This window comes from Geospiza fortis, unplaced genomic scaffold (genome assembly GCF_000277835.1).
Source record: "Geospiza fortis unplaced genomic scaffold, GeoFor_1.0 scaffold874, whole genome shotgun sequence".
Taxonomy (NCBI): Eukaryota; Metazoa; Chordata; class Aves; order Passeriformes; family Thraupidae; genus Geospiza; species Geospiza fortis.
The window spans coordinates 1,022,375-1,029,828 of record NW_005054456.1 but is presented as its reverse complement, the minus strand read 5'-3'; the positions used below and the strand labels follow the sequence as shown (position 1 = coordinate 1,029,828).

Below are 7,454 nucleotides of genomic sequence, written 5' to 3'. Positions count from 1 at the left end.
CTCTGCTTCCCTGCACCTCACTCAGACTCCTCTCAAGGTGAGAGATCCACCCCTGGGCATGAGGCTGTGTCCTGACCCAGAGCCCTTGTGGCTGTTTGTGCCTTCACAGCCCCCTGCATGGCTCCTCAGAACCAGGGCAGTGGAGCCTGCCCGCTGTGGGATGGAGGTGGCCGGGCTGGGGACAGTTGGTGTGGCTGCTCACAGCCTCCCCGGTGCGCATCCTTGCCCTGCCGGTGGCTGTGTGCTACAGGCCCTGCGTGCCCGGCCCTGAGCGTCATGGCTGCACTGGACAAAGGCCGCGGCACTCGCCCTCACACCGCTCGTGAGCCTCGTGCAGGATGGGGAGAGCTGCTTTCACAACCTGGATGTGTTGTCACTCACATCCAGACATTTCCTGTTATCTAACCTCAGCCTTATCTTCCCCATTCGCAGCTTCCTCTTGAAGGAGGAGCAGCCCCTTCAAAACCGAGCTGTGTGCCCGGGCTGAGCCCCCACCGGCTCCTGCCGACCCCCGCTGAGCCCCACGCTGCCGGCCCGGCCTGACATGGCTCTGCACGGCCCCGCCATGGTAGGTGCCAGGTCCCCGTCCTGCCCACGGAAGGGGGGCTGGGGACAGGGGAGGACGTGTCCTTTGGGCTTCATCCCAAAGGCCCGTAGGTGTTGGGACACCGAAAGGTGTGGGGTGCCCATGTTCCTGGCAATGAAGAAAGCTGTCCTCCCACCCCGTGTTACACCTCGAACTTTGAGGGGTCTTAATCCTGCTTGGGTTTGGGCTGCTGCCCTTCAGTGCTGGGCTGCGTCTGCCTAAGCCAGAGGGGATTTTTGGTGTCTCCTTTCAGGGATGAGGTAGCATTCAGCTGGGTGTGCTTGGGGAGGGCAGGCTCAGGGATGGAATGGCACTGGTCCCAGCCAGGGAGCACTGTGCCCTGGCTCCTTGATGAAGATGAATTATAATTAGCAGTGATCTGTAGCCCTACTCAGCAGCAGGGTACATGTGTGTGTGCTCCCTCAGCTCACAGACACACACATGCTGCCTGTGAGCTGCTGGCAGTGGTAGGTTTTGATCTAAATTAGTCATAGATGAGGCAGCTCACAATGAGCAGGGCAGGGTGTGGGATGGAGGAGGGTGTAAGCAGGGAGAGACCCTGTCCCAGCCGTGTGCGAGCGTTCTCTTCAGCTCCATTTCTCACTGTCCCCATGGTTTCAGTAGAGCAGATGAAAGTTTACTGCGCTTACCCTCTTCCTCTCTTTGGGTGTCTGGGGATGGGGACAGAATCCAGTGTGCAGGGACGGGGGCTGTGGGGCTCAGGGGAGTGCAGGGGCTGTGGGAGCATGTGAGGGTGACCTGAAGGTAATGGGGGCATTATCAGGCCCTTCCTGGGGGCTTTGAAGTGAACCAGCATTATTATGGCAAAGCTTCTTGCAGTGTCCACTGCAGGGCTGGGGGCATAGGAAGGTCATATATGGAGCAGGACAGCATCCAGTGGAAGCCTGCCATGAGCAAAGCCTTATTTGTCTCTGTTATGACAAAGGCTTCCAGCTCCTAGGAGAAGCACAACCCAAGGTTTCCGCTGGCCAGGGGTTCAGCAGACCCTGTTGCCACAGATCAGTGGGGATTCTTGCTTTCAATTCAGGCTGTGATTTGTGTTTCACCAAGGGGAGAACAGAGATGACCTTGATTCCAGTTCAAATCCTGCAAAATAAATGCATGCCTAGAAATGGCTGCATCCTAGGGCTCTGGTACTCAGCATGTGAAAACCACACAGCCACACTTACATGCACGCTGTTATTAAGTTTAGAGTTGAATCTATCCAATAATCTTACTATTCATTTATTTTCATTACAAGTTCCAGAACAGTCTGACAGCCCTGTAAAAATACCTGAGCGATGATGTGCAGCCTGGAGGGGACTTTTTGCGAATTTGGTAAGGGACTGACTTATGTCAGAATGCAGGAAGAAAAATTCTTTCTGTTTGGCCTTCAGAGTATGCAGTAGATTGCTCAGTTTTATAACACTGAGCTTTTACTGGGGAATACCCACTTTAGCTTGAAACCAGAAGCTCTGACAATGACAAATCCATTCACTTTAGATATGATCTCTACGGGTAGAGTTGCAAGTTCCATTCCCATCTGCTGATAGAATTATCTCCATTGTGTCCCCACCCCTTATCTGTTCCTCACAGCAACATTTTAAGTGGCTGTTTTTCCCCTCAGAAAGCCACAGTGGGGGATTATTTTAAGCTTCAATTGCAGAAGCAGTGCTGCCTTTTTTTCTTCTTCCCCCTCCAAGGCCAGATCTGCCCCTGTTGGACATCAGCACTGAAGCTGAAGGCAATCTGGTCACTGATACCCGTGGAAGAGCCTGCTTAGTCTTACTCTAGTGGCTTCCCCATGTTTTGGTATGGCTTAGAGTCCTTTGGGGGATCACAGGTTCACTTGTACTCCAGTAGGCTGATCTTAAATCAGCTCATTAACATAGTTTTCTTATCTTCATGAAGTGCATATGCTGATTTTATCCATTGCTACATAGTTTTATCTGCCATGGCTGAACTGCATTTGGAATGAGGAGGCAGAGCACAGAAATGGTCACTATCTACATTGCACCCAAGGCAAAGGTGGAGACAGGGGAATGCCAGAATTGCAAACCTGGTAGTGACTCAGTCGAGAAACAGATTTTACCTTGAAAGCTGTTGCTGTTTTCTTGCTCTTCAGTCTTACTCCACTCTCTTCTGATTTTGGAGAACATGTATTTGCTACGTTTTCACCTGAAAAAACCTTTTCCTTTCCAGGTATGTTTCTGTATGTGATATTAGATGGAATTCTATGATCATCTGTGTAAAATAGTCACAGAAGTTAGAGGTGGAAATGGTTGATGAATTGCCCACTGTATGATACTGTTAATATACTTAATCTAATTCTATTTTAGTGTCTTTAATGGTCTACCTTAAAAATATAATTACAAACATTTCAGTCTTTACTTTTGATACTAAAAATAGCATGACTACTTTCTCACAAACTGGTGATGCTGGTCATGTGAAATTAAAATCCATGGACTGGTAAGGAAGCTAAAACACCATGCTAAAAACTCAGCTACATGTCCACAAAAAGTATGAATGACATAAAAAGTGTTGTGCCAAATGGATGTGTGACTTTGGAGCCAGCATGGATTTTTCTGGGAGAGCTGTACAGTATCAAAATTTCAAATCTGTTTCTAGACTGATTTTCTAAACAGTCAACATCTGAGAAGGACACAGAATAGAGTAATACTGTGCAACATATTCTTTTGTGTATGTTTGTTATTTAGTTTTCTTTAGGTGCAGTTCTGCATTTCCTGCACACTCCTGTTAAAAGAACAAGGGAATAACAGTATATTTGGGCTTTGTGCAAGAAGTGTGTGTGTGTGTGTGTGAATATAATGTTCACCCTTAAAGGCTGGATTATGCCAGTGTTTGGAGGTGGAAAGCTCCACTTATTGCAGGAAAGGCTTTCTCTGTTCGCTAGAAATGAAGCAGAAGGGGGTTAGTTTGTCAACGGAAGAGAAAGTTTCACTTCACTTCTGAAGAAGTTAATTGTTTCCCTTTGTGGAGCTTGGTTTTCTTTCAGCATCATAATCTTTATAGTATCCTGCCAAATGGAGGAGCCTCCAACAGAGTCAGTGATTAACCCCTATATGTATGCCCAGGGGCAAAGTTGTACTTCTTTTTCTGACTTCTGAATTAATAGAGTGAATATTTTCCTCAGCAGCAGAAGGCAGTGTCTGCTGATGTGGTTCTCTCTCACCCAAAAAGAGTGCAGGAGGGGGAAATATGGGAGGATAAATGATGCTTTTTGCTAACTGGAAAAAGCCTGTGAAGTTAACAACAGCTGCTGTGCTTCTTTTCCCTCTGTGTGCCCAGGCTGGCATCCGGCGAGGCCACCGTGACCCCGGGAGCTGCAGTGTGGCACTGCGTGTATTTGACAAGCTGAGTCCGACACTCAGTGTGCAGAGTGTCAGTTTGTCAAATACCCCAAGTGAGGCACTGCTGAGCAACGCGACGCCGGGGGTGCAGCCCTTTCCTCCTGCTCTGGCAGGAGCCTTCCTTTCGGCATTTCTCCAGAAACCCACCGAGGTACTGAGCAGCCCATCCCATTGTTCCAGAACACCTGAAGGATCCTGTGCTGCCAGGTTTCCCTTCCACCCCGGTTTTGGAAGTATCTGTTGGGGTATCCCTCCCAACAGTAAATCAAAGAAGTGGTGCTGGTGCAACTTCTCTGCACTGTGAAGACAGGGAATTGTGCCCTGGGTCCTTGTTATTTGCATCCAAATACAATGCTGTTCTCTTACACAGCATTAACTAGCCAGCTGTAAATTAAGCTCAGTTAACAAGGATCTTGGCAACTATAATCACAACATCATGGCTAAAGGCAGCATTATCCATAATAAAAAATCTTGCCTTTGGACGTGTAGTAATCATTTTATATGGAGTACAAACTAATGAGGCTGCTCATTAACTTCCCTCTGGCCCATTAGCCTGTGAAAAATGCATGTTGATTCAAGCTGTTTTAAATTAGGCTATGGAGTCTATTGCCCCTCCTGGGAGCCTTGCTGTTTGGAGAAGACTTCTTGTTTTTGCAAGTCTCATTCCTAGTCAGCACTTGCAGCAAGGTTGCCTATTCTGCTATTTAATTAAAGTAATTCCCTCTAAATCATCCCACTTGAAGATGTAATGATTGCTAAGTGTTTTCAGTAACTGACTTGTAGCATTTCAGATATGTCACGGTGGAGGAATGACAGGGGCAGCATCCAGCCCAATTTGACAAATCAAATTCTCTGGAAGCATTTGACATGGAAAACTCAAGAATAAAAAAAAAATCCCAAGACTCTACTGACTAGTTTTAAGACAGTACCACCAGAAAATTTTGCAATATTTGAGAGCATTAATAAACTTGAATACTAAGCTTTTGGGCTTTTTATTGCAACTATTTCTTAGTAAATATTTTGAAGAACCTGGAGTTTGTACTAAGCTGGAACCCATGAATGTATATCATTGCCTAAGCAATTGTGTTCTGCTTTTTGACTAGCTTGTGCACTTCTGGACAAACATGGTCCACAAGTGGTCAGAAATGGCACTACTGGTTGTGACTCACATTCCCATGGTCTCTCTCAAGCACCTCCTCATGACTCACAGACATCACTCTGATCTTTATCACTGAGGTTAGCTTCAAAAGAGAGCAAGGTCTAAGATTTCAGGCTTTGCTTTGTCCCCAGTGGCTCCTCCATGAAGCACACAGCCATGTCAGCCCCAAGCCCTGCTGTCACTCAAACCTCGAGGTTTCTACACACCCAGCCTCCTTTGCACCACAGCCGCCAAGGGTTTGTTTATGCCCTTCATTCTTGTTTTCTCATGCATTTTCAATATTTGCTTCCAGTAGTTTACCCTCTGCTTTTTAGATAACTCTTCCCTTCAGCTCCCAGATCCTTCCAGATGACTAGGGTGAAGGGGAAGAAAGTAAACCCCTTCCTCTCTTACAAGAACGAGCATCAAATTACAGCGGTACAAATTTCTCTGGGACTTCATCTCCCACCTCCCTGCTCTGAAGTATGGTACAAACCCAGCAGTTGTAAAAGCCAGCAGGTCCCCTCCATGGGACAGGCACTGCAAGGGGAACTGTGAGTCTCATGACACTGTGCTGGCCACTTGAGTTAGTGTGTTTTTGCGGAGCAGTGTCCTTTCAGAGCAGAAGCTGAACTTTTCCTTCCCTTCTGGAGCAGAGCTCAGCAGATGAACACAGTGCAAGGAAAGGAGAAGTTTTCGGGTTTGATAGTGATGCAACACGGCAGAACCCTCTGTGGCTTTCAGAAGAAAACATTCTGTTGCCAACAGGTTTTACTAGAAACATGGAAAACACACTAAAAGTAAAATAAAGAAATAATCACACACTTGTTACCCAGGGAAAACCACCTCAGCACTGGAGACAGGCTTCTGATGTTCCCACTCTTCTGCTACTTGTGACCAAAGTCCTGTTTCTGCCCTAACTAGAGGAGTGACAACATGGAGTACATGGGGGCTGGTCCATCTGGGTCCATCTGCTCCCCCTTTCTTAACTCCTGTTGCCTTCTTCCTCTGTATCTTCTCCCAGGCTTCATGTCTTCTGAGGAAGGTATCCACACCTTGTCAGAGCAGATCAGTGCTGGGAGGAATCACAAGATGGAAAAAACCATGGTGTTACATAGTCAATGAGTGAACCTGGAGCTCAGAGCTTTTAACAGCAGGAAAACTTGCACAAAATACCAAGCTAATTGAAAATGAATGAGGATTATATGGGGGGGGGGGGGGGGGAAGGAGAGTGCCATGTCATGTGTTTTGGGCCTAAATTTGCTGAGGTAAGGATGGGGAAGCTGAGAAATTTTCAGTTCCCTTCTCACCCAGTATTGACCTTGCACCGTATGCCACTGCCCTGCATGAGCGTGGCTGCAGCTCTCCATTCCTCTCAACTCCTTTGTTCTGCACCACCCCTGGAACTGCTGATGTCAGCAGCTTCTGCAGCATGGGTTCTTCAGGGCTGGCTGCCATGAGTCCCACGGGGACAAACTGGATCCTGTCTGCCTCCCTGGAGTGCAGTCTGACAGCCAGCACAGCCCTCCCTGCATGGCTGTCACCATGCTTGTGAAGCCCTCACAATATAGGCAGGAGACCTTTTTTATTCTGATCTTTCCCAGCTCACATCCTGTAGTTCAGAGCTGTAAAGGTAAAAGTGTGGCTCTACATAGCACTCAGGCCACAAGCAGCAAAGTGACCCTGCTGTTAGGCTGCTGACCCAAAAAGAGATGATTCATGGCAGCAGAGATGAACCTTGTGGGTGAAGTCAGGGCCAAGCAGGAGGGTGTGTGTAACTTGAGCTCAGCTGCTTCCCCATGCTTTCCTTGCTGCACCCACTGATATAAAAAAAGCCAGTAATTCTTACAAATTTGGTTTGCTAAAGCCAGGAGGCATTCCTTCTCCCTGCCAAGTCCCTGGAGGACAAAGGGATGCTGGCTGGAGGTACAGACAGAGAGGACAGAGCTGACAGCAGCACTGCAGTCCAGGCAAGATGGAAACAGTTAACAGTGACAAGGCAAACCAGGCTGCTGAGTGACAGTGTACTGTAGGGAATGCACTGCAGCTGAAGGCAGGAATTGCATCCATGTTGCACTACAGGTCAGCATTAGTAATCACACAGATTGACTTACATCCCCCAGAGTAAATTGGTGTCAGCCTGTTGTATTCAGAGAGGTCCCTTAATCATTATCCAAATGCCTCGAATTTCTCTCTATTTTATCATGCCTCTACCCCCCATACTGTAAAGACTAAATGCCAGCATTTCCTTCAATATCAGCTCTTGTTTTCCAGGAGAAAACTAGTGGGTGACAGTTCAGAGACTCATTCCCTCTCTCTGAGCACTGAGCTCCAGTCTGACAGCAAAAATGGCATTCCT

At 47.6% G+C, this 7,454-nt stretch overlaps 1 long non-coding RNA gene across 1 annotated transcript; it reads left to right on the top strand.

Moving 5' to 3' along the window:
• Nucleotides 1–487: 487 nt before the first annotated feature.
• LOC115948640 lies at nucleotides 488–4,685 on the top strand. The gene is made up of 3 exons (XR_004082439.1): nucleotides 488–568; nucleotides 1,848–1,924; nucleotides 3,896–4,685. It is a non-coding gene; the product is annotated as an uncharacterized LOC115948640 (long non-coding RNA).
• Nucleotides 4,686–7,454: the final 2,769 nt, after the last annotated feature.